Below are 19,864 nucleotides of genomic sequence, written 5' to 3' on the forward strand. Positions count from 1 at the left end.
AGTGGCGTTTTCCAGAAGCTCCACAGTGTGTGATATTGTAGCAGGTTGACTGTAGAAACAGATAAGAGAATATGTCGGTTTCCATTTAGCAAAACTTAAGAGATTTGCGAAAATGTGCAGGTGCCACTCTCCTCACCTTCTGTGACTCTGCATACATGCTACCAGCCAACAAATGTACCTGGTTAATTTTTTTGACAAGCTGTTCTATTTGAAAATATGGTAATTGATAATCCATCATCTTGCTGATGAGTAGCACATACTGACAATGGTGGGCTAATTCAGACTAAACCATAGGAGCAGCTGTAATGTGATGCTTCCCTTTGGCTTCCTGCCAACACTTGTCAGCCCTCCTGGTTTGCTCCTGACTTTTACTGGGTCTCTGGAAGTAACAATTGGAAAGATTTTATCACATATCAAAAAGACCTCTTACAATAATTTACCTAATTTAGTCCTTCACCTTAACCTACCATCCCAATAAATTTTAATTTCAGCAGGATAGTGAGTGTAGAGCAGCTTGCTTCCAAGTGCAGGATCTTGTCAGAAGGCTGCTTGGTTGTGTTAGCACTGCCCTGACTCTTGGAGGTACTTGAGAAGGTGTATCTGTTTCAGAATTCACTTGCCAAAACCTCAACTTTCTCCCCTAGCAAAGTTGGTGGAGTAGGATAAACCCACAATATTTGGATAAGCTCCTTTGAACTCCTTGTAGAAAGCAGTTTTTATGAGGCAGTTGTTCTGTGTTAACACCAGAGACAAATCCTAGCAGATTTCCCCAAACATACTTCAAACATCAATAATGGCAGGGGTGACCCAAACTGTATCATAAAATCCCAGGGACTGCAGGACACTTCAAAGGGGAGACAAAGCAAAACCTCACCTCTCATTATGAGGAGTAGGGGTCACAGGAATCCTGGCTAGAATCCATGGTAACCTCTCTGGGTGATGCCTGGATGGACAGAGGCCAGGGCTCACCAGTTCCCGACACTTTACTGATTGACCCCTGAAGCACAGTTAGAGTGGTAATAACTGGCACCTGCCCACCTCCTGAGGTGTTAGAGGCCAAATTACCACATGTGAAGTGCTTTTCTATCTGTTAGTGAGAAGGTGCAGACCTCGAAGTGTGTTTATATTTTTGTTTGAACTATTGAGGGCCCTGTTAATCCAATTCTGATCTCGTGATACTCAGATCCATCACTTAATAAGTATGGGCAAGTTGACAGTAGAAATGTATTAATTAAGTCTTGAACTCCTACTATATTTCAGGTTTCTTTCTTTTTTTTTTTTTTATTTTTTTAAGATGGAGTCTCATTCTGACGCCCAGCCTAGATTGCAGTGGTGCAGTCTCGGCTCACTGCAACCTCTGCCTGCTGGGTACGGTCAATTCTCCTGCCTCAGCCTCTCGAGTGGCTGGGATTACAAGCACCCACCACCATGCCTGGCTAATTTTTGTATTTTTAGTAGAGACGGGATTTCGCCACTTTGGCCGGTCTGGTCTTGAACTCCTGACCTCAGGTTATCCACCTGCCCTTGGCCTCCCAAAGTGCTAGGATTACAGGTGTGAGCCACCTTGCCTGGCTATTTCAGGCATTTAATCTGTATTAAGTACCGGGGATGTTTAAATAATTGAGGACAAACTGCTCTGAAGAGTCACCAAGCTGTTTGGTTTGTGTGATAATATTCTTAAATCACTCTTACATGTTCATTAAAGTAAGTTTCCTGTAGCTTTCTTGAAGTACCCATTTTTTAGTGATTTGACTTACTGTTTATTTTATTATTATTTTTTTGGGGTGGGGAGGAAGGCAGGAAGGGAGGGAAGAAGGACGGTAGGGAGGAAGGAAGGGAGGAAGCGGGGAGGGAGGGAGGGAGGGAAGGAAGGAAATCAAGCAATGAGAGAGACATTGCCGACCTGGATCTAGAGGTTTACAAGTTGATTTCTTTTTTTTTGAGAGAAGAAAAGAAAAAAAAAAAATAAGTAAAGGAGAGGAAGAAAGAGGGAGAGTAAATGGAAATATTGCTTTATTTTGAAAAAAATTGGGTATTAATAATGGCCAATCAATGTTTCATTTAAACTTATGGGTAGGTGTGATGTGGTATTGACAAGAATGTATATTTTGTGTGTTTGACGTGGAGAGCTCTATAAATATTTATTAAGTTTACTTGTTCCGGATCTGAGTTGGAGTCCTTGATATCCTTATTAATTTTCTGTCTCATTGAATCTAAGTTTCGTATCTGGGTGTTAGGATCGTTAGCTCTCGTTGTTGCATTGATCCTTTTACCACTATATCTTTGTTGCTTTAAAACCTATTTTCTCCGATATGAGAATTGCAACTCCTGCTTTTTTTTAAATTAATTTATTTATTTTTGCTCTCCATTTGGTTGGTAAATCTTTCTCCATCCCTTTGTTTTGAGTCTTTGTGTATCCTTGCATGTGAAACAGGTCTGGATGTAACATGCCATTGGGTTTTGTCTGTGTCTTTTGATTGGGGGATTTAGTCAATTTAAATTTAGGGTTACTGCCATTTGATGTTGACTGGCTGTTTTATCCATTCGTTGGTGTAAATTCTTCTTTATGTTGGTGCTCTTTACTTTTTGGTGTATTTTTAGAAAAGCTAATACTGGTTGTTTCTTTCTGTGTGTAATGCTTCTTTCAGAAGCTCTTGTAAAGCAGGCCTGGTGGTAATAAAATCTCTGAGTTCTTGCTTGTTCATAAAAGATTTTATTTTTCCTTCAGTTGTGAAGCTTAGTTTGGCTGGATATGAAATTCTGGGTTGAAGGTTCTGTTCTTTGAGGATGTTGAATATTGGCCCCCACTCTCTTCTGGCTTGTAGAGTTTCTGCTGAGAGATCTGCTGTAAGTCTGATAAGCTTGCCTTTGTGGGTAACCTGACCTTTCTCTCTGGCTGCCCTTAGTATTTTCTCCTTCATTTCAACCCTGGTGAATCTAACGATTATGTGCCTTGGAGTTGCTCTTCTTGAGGAATATCTTTGTGGTGTTCTCTGTATTACCTGGGGTTGAATGTTGACCTGCTTTGCTAGTTTAGGAAAATTTTCCTGAATAATATCCTGAAGGGTATTTTCCAGCTTGGATTCATTCTCTCTGTCGCATTCAGGTATACCTATCAAACGTAAATTTGGTTTTTTCACATAGTCCCACATTTCTTGGAGACTTTGCTCATTCCTTTTTATCCTTTTTTGTCTAATCTTTTCTTCACGTTTTATTTCATTAAGTTGGACTTTGACCTCTGATATCCCTTCTTCTGCTTGAACAATTTGAGTGTTTAAACCTGTGCATACTTCTCGGAGTTTCTGTATTGTATTCTTCAGTTCCATTAATTCACTCATACTCCTCTCTAAGTTGTCTATTCTCAATAGGATTTCATCAAACCTTTTTTCAAAGTTTCTAGTTTCTTTACGTTGGGCTACAACATGTTCTTTTAACTCACCGAAGTTTGTTATTATCCATTCCTTGAAGAGTACTTCTGTTACTGGGATGCGCTCGTTCTCCATCAAGCCTTGTTCCATTGTTGTGGAACTGTGATCATCTTTAGAAGGAGAGGCGTTCTGACTTTGAGTATTCTCAGCTTTTTTACGCTGGTTTCTTCCCGTCATTGTAAATTTATCCTCCTGTCATCTTTGAAATTACCAACTTTCAGATTAGGTCTCTTGAGTGGGCGTCCAGGTTGTTAGCTCCCAGGGCCAGAGCAGCGGCGTTAAAACTGACGGTGCTTTTCTGCCCAGGATTCTCCTGTCAGGCTTCCTTCTTGTGTCCGTAGTAGGCGACTCTGCCTTCCTGGGGCTCCAAACCTCGGTCAGAAGGGAAACCGGTCCTGTTTACGCCGGGCTCTGGTGTCGTGCTGGGGGCCCGTGCGGGTTCTCCGAACCTGTTTACTCTGCTCCGAGAGCTGCCGCGCCGAGGTGCCAGCGGAACCGCTGCGCCAGCCATGAGAGTCGTGCTGGCCACCCGTGTGTTTCCTCCACTGGGGGATCTTCTGCTCCGTGAGCAACCAGAATTTGTCTGAAAGTGTGGCGTCCTCTAGTTCTCCGCGCCTTCCCTGAGAGCTGCAATCCTGGGATGTTAGCGATCGGCCATCTTGGATCGTTCTCTGACTTACTGTTTATTCTTGAAAACAGTAAAATTGCATTTGTGTGTATGGTATGTGTTTGAGGGGGTCATTACAGGCATTTTTTTTCCCTTATGACCAGGTCTATCACAACTCCTTGAAAACAAATTGTTATAGTTTTACTAATTGTTGATAAAATTAGTTAATTTTTTCATTTTTTATACCATAGATGTATTTAATAAATATTTAGTACCTTCATGCAATTGGCCAGGGATGGTGGCTCATGCCTGTAATCCCAGGACTTTGGGAGGCTGAGGCAGACAGATCACTTGAGGCCAGGAGTTCGACACTAGCCTCACCAACATGATGAAACCCCATCTCTACTAAAAATACAGAAATTAGCTGGGCATGGTGGTGGGCGCCTATAATCCCAGCTACTCAGTAGGCTGGACATGAGAATCACTTGAACCTGGGAGTCAGAGGTTGCATTGAGCTGAAATTGTGCCACTATACTCCAGCCTGGGTGACAGAGTAAGACTCTGTCTCCCCCGCCCCCCCCCCAAAAAGAAAACAGTGTTTTAAAATTTGAGATTTTTTACCTGAATTATTTTGCTCTGACAAATTTTTTTATCTTTCAAATTAGATTTTATCAAAGTAGATATGTATTCACTTTTTTTAAGTTGAAGTCTTTCTAAATATCTCGAAGCAAAAGTCAATAATCACCTGCCCTACCTTTCCCTGATTCCTGCTCCCTCAGAGGCAAGCACTTTGGGCTATTTCTTCAATGTGGTGGTATTTACCTTTATATTTCCTCAATAAATAAACTGCCATTTCTTGACATCATGTTGTTGTAGATACATGTTCCCTTTCCCCATTTTTCAGTATAGTTATGTGATCCTTTTTGAATAACTTAGTATTCTGTTTTTACATTGCTGTGGCTGTGTAAACAGTATTCCCAGTGAAGCCACCCACCCAGGTCACTGTGATGATGTTTCCTTTTTACGTTGTGCTTTTTTTTTTCTCCCTGGAGAAAAAACTGCTCTTTTGGTATTATTGTCTGCTTCGTTTTCTACATGTACATTGTGATTTATTCTCAAATGCTTATTTAGTTTCAACACATTTTTTACCCTGGGCTTAGTAACTCGTTTTTCTTTTTTTAAAAAAAAGTTTCTATCTTTCTATTGCTAATTTATGCACACACACTCTTCTGTATATTTACAAATGCATTGAGTAATTTATTGGTTTCTAATTAAATTCTCCCCCTCAGTGCCCTCTGCTCTCATCTGACAGGTTGTTGTCTAGGTCTGCTCTAAGCTATTTGTCTATAGAAGTACTGTCCTGAGTTTCTTTCTTCCATTTATTTGTTTTGGTCTTTTTCTTTCATGAATAGAGGCAGTCCCCAGATGTCTGGTGATTCTTGACTATCTGTTCTACTCCTCTTTAAAGAGGAGGCACTAAAAAGCCAATTGGGAGCTCTTGGTTTGAGGCTGAGGGGGCCTCACTGTGGAATGATCAAGTGGGGACCTGCTGACTCTGGGCTCTTGTTGAGAGGAGCAAGCTGAATGGGGTTAAGAAAGGTGACCTGCAGCTCTAACTGCTTCCCAGGTAACCTTTTAACTAATCTTCCTGTTTTCACCTCGTTCCAGGCCTACCTGTTTCTCCTTTATGCCCCAGGCCTTCAGAGCTGTTTGCTGCCTCCATCTTTCTGAAATGCAGTGGGCACCACCATCCTAATTAGCTTCCTGCCTTGTGGCTTCCACCCCCTCAGGCCTACATTTCAGCGCCACGTGTCCATCTGCTTTTCAACTTCTAAAATATTGTTGGCACCTTCTCTTTATCCTTTTGGATTCATGCCATTTGTATCCCTTTGCTCTCCCTTTAGAGGGGTCCCTGGACTAGATCTGTCACATTTAATCAGAAGTCCTGTAATTCAGACTTTTCACTCGTTTATGTGTCCTTTCTTGGTGTTCTTTCCCCTCTACCTCCAACTAGAGGCTCTGAATTAGTGTGGTTCTGTGAAACCCATATCCATCCAGCCCTGGTTCTATGTATTATCTCATTTAGTCACCACAGCAGCTTTTGCACAGCATCTGCTCGGGCAGTCTGTGGCTCTTCCTTCCTTGAAACATTGAGAATACATCTGGTGAGAAGCCATCGCCAGTCCCAGCCCCTGCTTAGAGTCTGGTATTGCTCTTTAATCTCTCATTCTGTGTGTTGTAAAGAAACAGGTTGTGGAAGGCTCTTGTCAGATCCCAGGAACATGAAAGAAATTGCACACCCTACGGTAGTGACATGGCCCTGTCACCACCCCTCACTGAACCATAAAGCTATTCAGAGGGGCCCAGCAGCTGGGGAGCGACTGTACTTAGATCCTGGGTGCTGATGGGTATTTTGTAGTTTCCAAGGGAAGTTGCTGAAAGTTTTTCTTATCTCGACACTCTAAGGGCAAGAGGTCTTTCTTCAAAGAGAAGCGCTTGTTTCAGAAAAAGATGTGGAAGGAACATACAATCACAGGTTCTTCCCCAGTTCTGAAAAAATAGGAAGGAGCAATGTGGCAGTTGGTGTGAAAAGAAACCACGCATCTGCAGAAAGCAAGAAGGGGCTCCGCAGCACTGTTTGGTTCCCACATCTGCAGTGCAATGACAAACAGGCCTGCTGGGGAGTCCCATGGCCCTGGGTTTGAGTCATTGGGCCACTGCTTGGCTGTGACCTGGAGCAAGTTCTTCCCGTCTTAATCTCTCTGAGATGAGATTCCTTTGAGTCATATGCCTACCTTGGTGGGTGGTTACATGGATTAAATTATATCATGCATATAAAGCACTCAGCCTGGCATGTGCCATGCAGATAGGGCTCAAGAAATGGTGTTCGGTGTCAGTATTCTCCCCTGAATTTGGAATGTTGTGTGAAAGTGAAACAGGGATTATGTCCATAGCTCTTACGTAAACTCAACCCTGTCCCCAAATTCTTGCTGACCACTTGCTAGAGTGCTAGGACTAGGAGTTCATACGCTTTGCTGGGTTTTTGGTCTTCCCATTCTCTTTCTTCACACAAAATGAACACTTAAACTCAGGCCTCCAAACCTGGTTGAATTGTGGGGTGGAGGGACTCTCCTGGTCTCTGAGCCTTTGTGTATGGGAACCCCACTGGAAAAGGTGTGCAGAGGCCACGAACTTGCTCTGAACCCACTTGTGAAGAGCAGGTGATCCCAAACTATTGTTAGTGTCTGCTGTAAATGATATGCCTCTGGGTTCGAGCAGAGTTCAGCCAAAAGCCCCACATGACATGGAAATCTGTCCTGGAGACAGGTTTGTCGGGTAAAAGTTATGTAGCGAATGTCTCCAAACATTGGCATCTGTTGTCTGCCGAGACTAGGACAACCGAGAATGATGGAGTGCCTAAGGAAATTAGGATGGGGCATGTGACCCCATAACAGCTGACAAATTGTTTCGGGCCACTATGGCTCATCCAGCTCTTCTGATAAACAGCTTTAAAAGCATTACGTGCTTTGGAAAGCATCTTTCAAAAATGGTTATATTTTCCAGACGCATGACAGTCCACTGTTCAGTATTATTTAAGGGTATTAAATTGTAGAATCAGATTCCTTTTCAGCGGGGCTCTTGGAACTGTGGAGGGCTAATCTGTCTGACTCCCTCCAGGACAATCTCACAATAATATTTTTATGCAGGTCGGGGTCCCCTAGGCCTGTAAAAAAAAAAAAGTTCAGGGCTAAGCGTTTAAGACAAAAAATGATTTCTTTCATTTCTAGCTAAGTATGATCAGCTCTTTAAAACATTGCTTTCATCATGCACCTTTTATTTCATGATTTCTGCATAATGAAAATATGATATAGATAGCTGTGGATTATCGTAATGCCTTGGGCCTTTGAAAATGAACATTCTCTAGAATATAAATGATCCTTTTCTCATTCATTCCAAACTTCATCTTCCCATTTGTCCTACTTCCTGAAATTTAACTGTTGCCTTTTGAGCCTCTTAGGAAATTCTGGGTATCATTTCGGCAAGGAAGGTAGCTCTTGGGGGAACAGCCTTCAGGCCAGGCAATTCATTTGCGACTTGGGCTCTTCTTACAACTTATAAGTACAATGCACTGTGGTGACAGATTTTTAAAAACTCTATTAAAGCCTAATATACTAATGTAAATCCTTTCTTAAGTTTTAGAGAGATTCATGGGATTTTATTCTTTTTCCCAAAAGGCAGAGGTAAAGCTGACAAAGTAGTATGGAGCATCATCCTGATGCATTGTGCTGAAGTGCCAGCAGTTCACATTCATTTACTCTGTCAGTGTAGGATCAGTTCCTTCTTGAGTCAACTCTCTATGATCAAAATAACCTATTGGATGTTCCCTTTGGGTATTTGAAGCAGCTTGGCCCCTTGGCAGGAGAACAGGATTGCAAATCATGAGAGCAGAGCCCCGATTCCAGCCCTGATGCTACTGTGCTTCGTGACCTTGTGTAGACAGCTTTATCTCTCCCCCTCAGGTCATTCTGCCCCATGCAAAAGGGGAGAGGGTCATTCTTGTCCTGGTCATGCCTGCATGGCTGAGGTGAATAACTAGTGGTGTAACTTCCTGGAGGAGTGGCACAGAGGAAGCTCCCTTCCTAGGGCTGGCTCTGCCATCAGGGAGGAAGCTGGATGTTAGAACGAAGAAAAAGCCCATGCAGGATATATGACAGCCCAATAATATATTCTAAAAATAAAAAAACACTAGGTTAATCTGCAGCTGTAGTGTACCTAAAGTATTCTTCAGCAGGTTGTGGCCCTAGTCTAAGCCCCAGCTGGACTTAGCACCATTTTAGTTAGTTACATCTCATCCCCACAAGGGACTGAGTGTGTAGCCAAGTTGGCCTTGTCACCACTTCAACCCTCCCTCTGATTTCACCTCTGGGAAAACTACAAAGTGGCCCCAGACATACATAGCAGGCTTGGCCACATGGGTGGAGTGTGTCAGGACAGCATACATAAAATAAAATGTCCAGGGAACCTGTTGTAAATCAATCACTTCCCGCATGCTCAGTCATTGTGGAGGTACTTGAATGTTCAGTTTCTTTTAGCTAATGGCCAAGAAATCAATGTTTAAAAAAAACAAAAAACCTTGACAGAGGCATTTTGTACAGGAATGGTGTGTGGGTGTGAAAAAGTAAATTCCAAAACACATTTCCTTTTAGTTCCCCAGCCCTTATTAGATGAGTACTTCTTAGCCCTGGCCACAGTGCTGGAGTAAATAGCAGTGTCACGTAGCTCATGGAGCAGGCAAACCACAGAACGTACAGGAGAGAAGTGTGCATACCAGCAAGTCTGCTATGGCAACTCTCTTCGTCCTGTCTTCTGCATCTCATTTATAAGCAACTGTGTTCCTGCATTTTCAGAGTTTGGCCAATTTGTTTACTTATAATTGCATGTTCCTGGAATATTGCCATAAAAGTGATCCTGAGATAGAAAAAGTCCACAGGAAGCAGGGGCATTGAGTTTATAAGTTCTCAAAGTCTGTCTTGGCCCATAATAAAGTCTCATTCTCAAGGGTAGGTCCAGCTTTCCAAATTTCAATATATCAGAGACTCTTGATGCATCTGGGCTCGTGATGGGCCAAAGTAGGCCTTCAGGAGTCCTCGTGTTACACACTCGATGCCTAATGGAGACTGGATTCATTTATGTGTATGACTGTAACCTGGGTGATAATGTGAGTGCAAGTGCTTTGTAGATTGTCCTGGGAGATGTGAGATGTTATGACTAAAGACTTAATTGAACCCCGAACATGTATATGAATAACTGGAGACAGATTGACTGGATTACACAATTTTCTTGAAAATATCCTAAATTAGCCTACCTCTCTCTTTCTTGCCTCTTGTTTCCCAGCTTACATGGTTCTCTGTAACACCACATTTTAAACAAACCAGAACAAATAGTATACAAAAGCATTACCATAGACAAGAGGGATATAACAAGAGTTGGTTTTCTGTAATCCGTTGCCTCTCCCATCTACTCCTCCCACCACCAAAAGGGGCTTTAAATTAAGATCTGGAACGGTAAATTCACTTACCATCTCCACACATCAGCATAGTAGACAAGGAAACCTCGTGGGGAAAATGCAAGAATATATTTATGGTTTCTATTCAGAAATACATGGCTTACTTTGAATAAGGAAGCATGACTTTTCACCTTCAGATAGAACCAGGGTCTGATTTGAAACAGACCACTGGCTTCACTAGACCCCACCAAAGAAGTCTGCTTCTCCCCAGAATTGGAAAGTCCCTGTGGGCATATAGTTGCTTGTATGAGATTTCTGGGGTTTTTTTTGTTTTTGTTTTTTCAGAACTAAAAAAGAACTTATTTATTGAGGGCAAGGGGATGCAAATAATACAAAAATCAAAAGCTTGCCTGGCATTTAACTTTTCTTTCTCTTCTCGTCAAATGGAAGTTAGATTTTATTTGTACACTTGCTAAGGGTCCTGATCTGCTCATGAAATCCTTATATGGGGGAAGGTGTGGGGAAGATTCCTTAAGTGACTCACCCTTTGGGACAGCTCTTATCAGGGCGGGGGGAATTGCTCGTTTCTGCCTAGTTCTTTCCCTTCTGCTTCATGTGTACTACAAAACAGTCATTGCACGCAATGGTGAGGCCTGCAATTAGGGAAAAGAAGCTCTGGAAGCCTACTTTGCCATCTCTGCACTGGTCTAGGTCCTTCATTATTTTGTCCATGGCCAGAGAGTCTGTGATTTTCCAAAAATCCAGGGAACTCCTTTTCCATGAGTACTCTCAGGTCCTCCTATGTTAAGTAGCCTTTATCCCCAGCAAATTTGTGAAATGTAAACATCATGGTTTCCATGGCATGTTCCATTTGAGATGGCATTTTGATGTGGTCTGTTGAAGCCTTGACCAAGGCACAGCGGACGCTGGGCTAGCTAGACGCGGGGCGGCAAAGCCTTCTGTTTTTATTTTTAACAAGCTTGGGCCTGTCTCTTAGTATTGTATCAAGATGGGTGAAGCCAGAAAAACATGTATCAAGTCAGCAGTGGCTCACCCCTCAGAGGCCGTTTTTCCCACCTGCTCCTCTTATCATGTCTTTGTTGTTGTTTTCTCTATGTTCCTCTTGCTCTTTCTTTCTCTATTTTGCTTGGGCCTTCATTAGAAGAGTTCTGGTAATCTTTTCAGATTTCCAAAATTCAACCCAGTAGCCTCATTTTGCAGGTGGACCCACTGAGATACACAACAGCCCCATGTGACAAACCATAGACTCACAATTAAACACTTTTAGAGCCTGGCTTCACCTCTGGGCTGAGCTGCCTTTCCAGCCCTCCAGTGGCATTCTCTGTAGTGAGCTGTAAATGTGCCACTCTAGAACATTCCAGGAGAGCTCTCCTGTTGGGCTAAACCAAAATAAAATGAAGTCCTGCCCATGTGAGCTGCTTGTTTGACACTTTGGATGCTAATCAGAGTATTAATGAGAACACATGGAGGTCTAATGCTTGGGACCTTCTCCTGTCTGATTCCATAAGACCAGATCCCCCATAAACACCTCCCTCCCTTGCATACACACATACACACATTCACATACAGTACTCCCGTGTCCCTCTCTTATAGCCAAAGGCCAAAAAAATAACTGTGTGTGTGTGTGTGTGTGTGTGTGTGTGTGTGTTTTCCGTATTAAAAATAAGACCAGCTAGTAGCCAGAGTTGGTATTCTGTCTCCTATGGAACCTGGGAGAACTAGCAGATTGCTCTAGAAATCTGTCTTCTTTTAGTGTGGTTGTATTAAGGGCAAGCTTGCCTCCCATGGCACCCCAGAAAACCCATGAGTTCAAGTGGGGGTGTGCTGTAGGAGGACTCAGCAGCTGTTTTATGGAAGGTTCGTCAGGGATCAGACTGAAGATTTTGCTTTTGTGAGAACAAAGTGAAATGTGACATTCAGGAGCAGCTCGGGGCCTATATATAGGGGCCCAGGGCCTGCTGGGATGGGGTTTTACACTTGGGCTGTCCTTTTGCCCTTCCACTGAACTCTCCTCACTTCAGTCATGAGCAAACAGTCAGTGCCTGAACTAACAACCCTGCAGTCCTCCGAAGCACGGCTCGCTTACAGTACCGAACAAAGGGAGGGAGGGCCGCGTGGGCCGGCCCAGGCCAAGGAATGCGGCTTCAGGGTTCTGCTCCATAAATTTAACCAGCACGGCGAAAAGGAGATAATATGAGCCTTCGTGATGATCTGAAAGGGGGAGGTTCTGTGTCCCATTGATTGCGGTCTGGCCCAGTGCCAGGGCCAGGCCTGACCGACAGTTGAACCATATCGTTAAGGCGTGTAATACAGCTCGAGTCTTGTACTGCCGCCAATGAGTGCATATCCACAGGGCAAAAGTTTATAAAGAGTCGAGGCTGTCCTGTTTAACCCTCTCACACTGCATGTAATAGACCCAGCTGCCATTCAGAACTTGCCCATCTGAGGTCATAAAGGAAAGCCTGCACATTTCTTTTCTTCAAACAGCTTTTCAGGACTGGGGAGAGGGAAGGAACGCTGTCTAGAGAAGGTCAAGGCACGGTGATGTTTCTCTCTGGAGAAGCAAAGCAGTCTGCCTCCCTCCCCCCAGCCAGAAACGGGACACCCTAGTGCTTTCTTCAGAGTAGCTCTCTGTTTGCAGTATAATGTTGCTGGAGGAAACAGGGCTGACACCACAGGAAACCTGCCCGTCTCCAAGGAGGCCGCACCGGTGGCAGAGGTGGGTCGGATGCCAGCCATGGAGTGCTCTTGTCAAGCTCGGGACGATGCCATTTTCCTTCCCCATCACCTCGAAAGCTGTTAATAGCCTTGCTTGTTGGCCTTCTACAGCTAAGCCCAGGTGCCAAAACAGTGGGTGGAAGGCCGCCCCACAGGGTGACCTGTGAGCCTAGAGTTCTCACTGTCCGAGGCCAGTGGCCCCATGGGAACTCTGTCCCTTCACCAGGGAGAGCATGTGGGAATAGGCACATTGTCACAGCAAGGCCTGGAATGGCCTGGGTTCTTAAAGTGGACACTGCATTGAGGAAACGGGCAGGCAAACAAGAATTTAGCGTTAAGTGTAGTCAGAAACTACACTGAGGGCTGCCTGTGTTCAGAGGACATAAGAAAGTGGGTGGAGGGGTAATTTAGTTTTGTCCGTTAGCCGGCCATGTTTTTTGGCCAAACTCGAAACCTGTCTATGCTTTGGCCATGGTGTCCAGGAAGACATCTATGTCTGTCACTTTCAGATTGCTGTTTGTCTGCAATGGACAGTGCTCTTAGGCGGCACCTTCTCGGGATGACAGTGCTGCAGAAATGGATCCAAAACATTGACTAGCTTGCACAGTATCACTGTCATTAGTATTCAGTCCTCACAACTACCCGATGAAGTGGGTGCTATATTTTCCCTGTTGTACAGATGGGAAAGTTGAGGCGCACGGTCTAAGACCTCAAAGGTAGTAAGAAAGGGAACCAGAATGCGAACCCAGGCCAACTGAACACAGAGTACATGCTCCTAATGTCTGTGCTGCTTCTAGGTCCTCTTTTGGTCCCTTGCATCAAAAGACCTCATTGATTTTAATCCAAAGCATCTGACCAAGTATGAGGTCTACTTCCTTTTGATCCTTGGACTTGAAGGGTAGGAGTTGAATATCTGCCTATAACCCAGAAGATTTGTGCAAAGGCCCTGGTTCACTTGGAGTGAAGGTACTATAATCTTTGGACCTCACAGTGTGAATGAGGGGTATATATTGAATTCTCTCCGCCCACCAGCTTAACAGAGACAGCGTGAAGTACATACCATAGCTGGAAAGCTTGGAGGGCTCATGTTCAGGGGCTTCTTTGGGCCAAATAGCAGTGTGCCTGAGCATGAAGAGACCCTGGCCTTTTAGTGCCAGTGCCTGGAGAACTATGTCATAAGCTTTGTGCCCAGGAGCTATGCTGTCCCCAGTCCTCCCCTGTGTACTCCTTCCACTCCCCAGATGATGAACTACTGAAGCCTTCCAAGTTCAGAATGGCCGGCTTGTCACAAAATAGCAGTGACACTTCTCCGCTCCAACCCATCTTTGCTCTGCCATCCAGCCAAGACCATCTTCACCAGGCAGCAACCTGGGAACTCCAGATGGTACACGGTACAGGAAGCCTCCACAGTAGACTGTCCCAGGAGCATACACTCAGTATGTCATAGCCATCTCCTTTTGGAAGCCAGGGAGAACTTGTTTATTTTGGTGCCACATATCCTGGACACAAGCTTCCTAGACGTAGGAGAAGAGACTAAATGGCTGGCCAACCCAGAAATTGTTGCATTCCATATGCTTCCATGGTCAAAGTGTTTTAAAAACCTAGAAATTGGCTCTGGTAGTGAGTCCCAGGATGGAGCTAACTTACGATCTGGGCTCTGTTATGTGATGGCTAATCCTGAAGTTTAGCAAACGTTGGTACTGGCTGACTTTTAATGGAGTATCTATTTGAGGGTTCTCCTCATCATGTATTTAAGTTGTATAAAGAAATTCTGCTGCTTTTATTTGTGTGTGTGTGAGTCAGAGTTTCTCTCTTGTTGCCCAAGCTGGAGTGCAATGGTGCGATATCGGCTCACTGCAACCTCCGCCTCCCAGGTTCAAGCAATTCTCCTGCCTCAGCCTCCCAAGTAGCTGGGATTATAGGTGCACGCCACCATGCCCTGCTAATTTTTTTGTATTTTTAGTAGAAACAGGTTTTCACCACGTTACCCAGACTAGTCTCAAACTCCTGACCTCAGGTGATCCACCCACCTTGGCCTCCCAAAGTGCTGGGATTACGTGTGTGAGCCACCGCACCCAGCCAGTTCTGCTGCTCTTTTGAAATTTTTTGGTTCTGTTTAACAGTGACTGAAAATGCCATGAGGTAGCCATATGATTGACTAACTGGGATTTATGGAAATTCATCTGCAAAAATCTCAAGACAAGCAGGGTACTAACTAGAAGGTTCCCAGTCCTTTATGTAACATGCAAAAGGAAGTCTGGTCTCAGCCTCTTGGATCTGAGCAATCCTTTGGAAAGGGAGTAATGAAGAGCAGTAACTGAAGACTCATTTCCTGCCTTCTGTGTGACTCACTCTTCTTTGTCAACTTCAAGTGTGCCCCAGGCCCGCTTGCTTCTCTCCACCCCAAGTAAAGTGGTCTTTGGAAGACACTCCGCCACCTTCTCTAGCTGCCTTTTGCCCCCAGGTCCAGAAGGAGAAACAAACCCTCAGTTGGAGGAAAGTCTAGAAGAACACAGGCTTTGTGTTACTGGTGAAGCATGATAGGAAGTGGTGCTGTTGCCTCTGCCCAGGCTGACTGCTGACTGCACCTGCTTTTCCCAGAGGCATGTTGAGGCTCAGGCAAGGTCCTGCCTGCAAGTCTGCATCTCAGTGCCCACTGGGGCCAAGTAGAAAAGGCACACAGTGGAGTGTGAGCCGTAGCTGTCACCAGATGGGTCTTTCCCCACCATGCCCAACCCCTCCCCCAACCTAAAAGGGTCTAGCCTCTTTCCCCACTGGCTCCCAACAAGTTCTAACACATTTTATGTACACATTGATTTCCAGGCCTGCAGAGGCAAGCCCCGCAGTCCAGGAGCTCAAATGGATTCAGTCTTCTTGGTTCTTGTTTCCTAGAAGGACAAGTGCTCTGAAGGTTTGGTGTCAACTCTGACCCAAGGGGTATATTTGATTTTTATGAAGGCACAGAAATGCACCTGAGGTGACCCCAAGTCCTTCTCTTTCATTGTTTGATTTCCTACCACCTGGATCATTAATTCTGCTTTCAAGGGGGATGGAGAAAGGAGAACATTTCAAAGCAAAGTTGATTTGGTCTCTGAACCAGCTTGTCTTCTAGGCTGTACTTCACCCTGATGAGAATCAGAAAGGACAGTCTGTAAACCCCTTCACTCTAGTGGCTCTGCAGCTGGAGAGCCTCAAAACCAGTTCCAGATGTTCTCTCTCCCTCTGTTGGCTGGAAGGGAATTTCAGGCAAGCAGGGAGGCAGAGGGCTTTTGCTTTGGCCCATTCATTGAGCGCTACTACCTGCAAATTGTGTCTTGCCTTATGGCACTTAAGGGAGAGTGCTGAGCACCTGGGTCCATTTGGGTCTGGCCAGCACTTCCTGCTCCTCAGTTAGAGCATGCTGCTCCAGGCTGGCTGGTTACTGCAAGCAAGAGAAGCCTGCCCTCCTGCTATTCAGGGTCAGAAAGTAAGACCATGCAGGAGACCATGTAAGTCAGGCAGGCTAGGAAGGAGTCCTGCAGATGACCCATGGGTTAACAAAGCAACATTCACAGCCCTCTTCATTACCAGCTAGGATAGTACAGGGCTTTGCCTCCCAATCTTAGGAGACGAGGCATAGATAGTAATGGTCAACTCATGGCCCTTTACTCTTGAGAAACTCTACCCAGCCTCCTCTTATCCAGAAGAAAGCCATTCCCGACTAAGCCTGGCTATTCTGACGCCTTCCTTCCTAGTTTGCACCCAGCCTGTGCTGTATGCGGTATATGATGATAGAGATTTGTACTCTTCATGCTTTGATTTTAAATGCATGTTAGACATTTTGGCGTTTGTGCCTGACTGTTCTCTGAATCATCTTTTTAAAAAAATAGTTTGATTGTGAAAGTTTTAAAGTGTACAAATGTAAACTGTTCTGAAAATACATACAATATATGAGCTCTTAGAGTGTGCGGACACTGCTCCAGAGACCTTGGATGAAGTATCTCTTTAATCTTTACAAAACAAATGTGATGGATACTATTATTCCCACTTCAAAGAGGAAAATAAAAAGGACTAACTCTCCCTGGGCATTGACAAGCACTAAAAGATTAATAATGGTGACCATACCAGACATCTCTATGCATACACACACAAGTGTGTACATATATATGATTCGACATGAATGGGAGCACATATGCTGATGTCTAATCTTTTTCATTCTACAGTGGCTCTAGGACATCTTTCCATTTCAAAAATCATTTTTAACATTTCTTGCAATATATTACAAATATACCCTAAGGTACTTAACTGTCCCCCATTGATGAATGTTTGTAATTTTTGCTGTTATAAGCATCCTTTACACATATCCCATCATACTTGTATAATTCTGTTCTTAGGCTAAAGTCCTAAAAATATGATTGCTGGATTTAAGGATATGTATATTTTCTGCTTTGAAACACATTGTAAATTCCCTTCTAGGGAGTGGAAACAATTTGTACTCCCACCCACAGTGTATGAGAGGTCTTACTTCTCCAACCTTGTACCAGCTCTGGCTATTCATTCATTCAGAATTCAGTCAAGAATTTTATGAAGTAGCTGCAGTGTGCCAGATACTATACTCAGAACCAGGCATTGTTCCTCTTTTAAGTCTTTGCCAATCTGAAAGAGTGAGTATCTGTGTTACTACTTGGATTTCTTTGATAATGAGAATCATTGAAACATCTTTTCATATTTCAGTTGGCCATTTGGATTTCTTCTTTTGTGAATTACATCACATATTCTTTGCTTCAGTCCTTTTTAAACCTGTTAAAATCAGAGTTTGTCTTTTTGGTGTGTGTTTTTTAAAAATTCTTATCGATTGTTGGTCTCACCCTTCCAACAATTGTCTGTTTGTCATCCATGTAAGTACATCCATGTTAGCCAGTTTGTCATCCATGTAAGTACATGTCTTTCTTCCAGGTATTGACGAAGTCTGTATCAGTCTCTTGGTGAATTCCGTTCCTGTAAGCTAGAATCTACATCATGACCTTATGAAACACTATCACTGTACTTACAGTTCTTTAGGAATTGCTTTAGCATTAAGAATGAGGCTTCAGCCACATGTTTTTGGATTATATGTGGCGTGGCCTATTAAATGGCTTTTATTTTCGTTTCCTCCTATTTCTTAGTGTTTCTTTCCACCAGTTCCTGTTGTAAAACGTGACCAGTTGGTCCTGATGCCGTGCATCCTTGTATTAGTAAAAGTCCTGCTATGCCTTGAGGTAGGACCCTATTTGGGCCAGACCTTCCCAGGAAGCCTGTCTTGCCCTCTGTAGTATAGAATGCCAGACCTCCCCAGCACTCCCACTTACCTCCTTCACTCTTTCATTATTGATACATGGGCTAGGTTTCCTACAGAGTCATTTCAAGGATGTAGGTCTTATCCTCCCAATTGGACTGCAAGTTTGTTGTTACTGCCTTTTTTGGTATTCCTCAAGGATGTCCAGATGCCTCACATAGTAATGGACTCAGAGTACATATTAAAGTGGTTTTCATCAAAATCACGCCATTCAGTAAGTTTACTGAGTCCAAGAGAATCAGAAAGACCTAAGATCTAGTTTGGCTTTGCTAGGCATAGCTTCCTCATCCATAGGATGAAATACTAGGAGGCGGATCCAAGATGGCCGAATAGGAACAGCCCTGGAGTGCAGTTCCCAGCGAGAACAATTCAGAGGGTGAGTGAACACTGTATTTCCAAACAAGTTATTACTGCCCGCAGACCAGGAGATTCCCAGGCTGAAAAGTGCCATGAGTTTCCAGCACAGCTGTTCAGCCAGCACAGCGGGTCTCTGCACAAAAACACACAAATCTGGGTCACCATTTCAACTGGTGCCTGGAACACCTGGGAGACAGAGCCGCCCATTCAACTGAAAAAAAGGGGCTGAAACAGGGAGCCAGGTGATCTGGCTCAGCGGGTCCCACCCCACAAAGACCAGCAATCTGAAATGCTCTGGATTGAGAGTTTTGTGGCAAGTGCAGCTGGACCCAGGACAGTCCAGCTCTGTTGGGGCGTCTGCCACTACCGAGGGTAGTTTGCCATTCATTACCTAGGCAGTCTGCCATTACTGAAGCAGACTGTCATTACCAAGGCAGTTCTAACTATACCTCTATAAATAAAACCACAAGGAAGTTCACACAGCAGCTGGGCAGAGCCCACGGCAGCTCAGCAGTGCCTTTGCTGGCAGACTGTGACTAGGCTACCTCCTTGCTGGGCAGGGCAGCTCTGAAAAAAGGCAGCAGCATGTCAGGAACTTAAAAATAAAGCCCGACCTTCCCAGGAAAGAGCACCTGGGAAAAAAGGCAGTCATGAGTTCCACTGCAGCAGACTTAAACGTACCTGCCCAGCAGCTCTGAACAGAACAATGGAGCTCACAGCTCGGCACTTGAGCTCCTATAAGGGACAGACTGTCTACTCAAGCAGCTCCCTGACCGCCACAGATCAGAAGAATTACTTCATAAAGGAGAGCTCAGGCTGACATCTGGTGGGTATCCTTCTGGGACGAAGATAACAGAGGAAGAAACTATCAGAAACCCTTATTCTTTTGCAGCCGCCACAGGTGATCCCCAGGCAAGCAGGGTCTGGGGTGGACCTCCAGCAGTCCTACGGCAGAGGGGCCTGACTGTTAGAAGGAATACTAAAAAACAAATAAATAACTTCATCATCAACAAAAAGGACGTCCACTCAGAGACCCTATCCTAAAGTCACCAGCTACAAAGACCACAGGTAGATAAATCCACAAAAATGGGAAGAAATCAGCACAAAAAGGATGAAAACACCCAAAACCAGAATGCCTCTCCTCCTCCAAGGGATCACAACTTATCACCAGCAAAGAACCAAAGCTGGATGGAGAATGAGTCTGATGAATTGACAGAAACAGGCTTCAGAAGGTGGGTAATAACAAATTTCTCTGAGTGAAAAGAACGTATTCTAACCCAATGCAAAGAAAGTAAGAACCTCGAAAAAAGGTTTGATGAAATGCTAAGGAGAATAACAGCTTAGAGAAGAATATAAATGGCTTAATGGAGCTGAAAAACACAACACAAGAACTTTCAGAAGCATACACAAGT

General features: G+C 44.2%; 1 protein-coding gene and 1 pseudogene across 13 annotated transcripts in view; one reads left to right on the forward strand and one right to left on the reverse strand.

Moving 5' to 3' along the window:
* Positions 1 to 19,864, forward strand: part of VPS13D (vacuolar protein sorting 13 homolog D) — a 315,484-nt gene that overhangs the window by 263,777 nt on the left and 31,843 nt on the right. The gene's annotated exons all lie outside the window — the stretch shown is intronic.
* Positions 10,553 to 11,011, reverse strand: LOC118155213 (protein S100-A10 pseudogene; annotated as a pseudogene).

Source organism: Callithrix jacchus, chromosome 7 (genome assembly GCF_049354715.1).
Source record: "Callithrix jacchus isolate 240 chromosome 7, calJac240_pri, whole genome shotgun sequence".
Classification (NCBI taxonomy): Eukaryota; Metazoa; Chordata; class Mammalia; order Primates; family Cebidae; genus Callithrix; species Callithrix jacchus.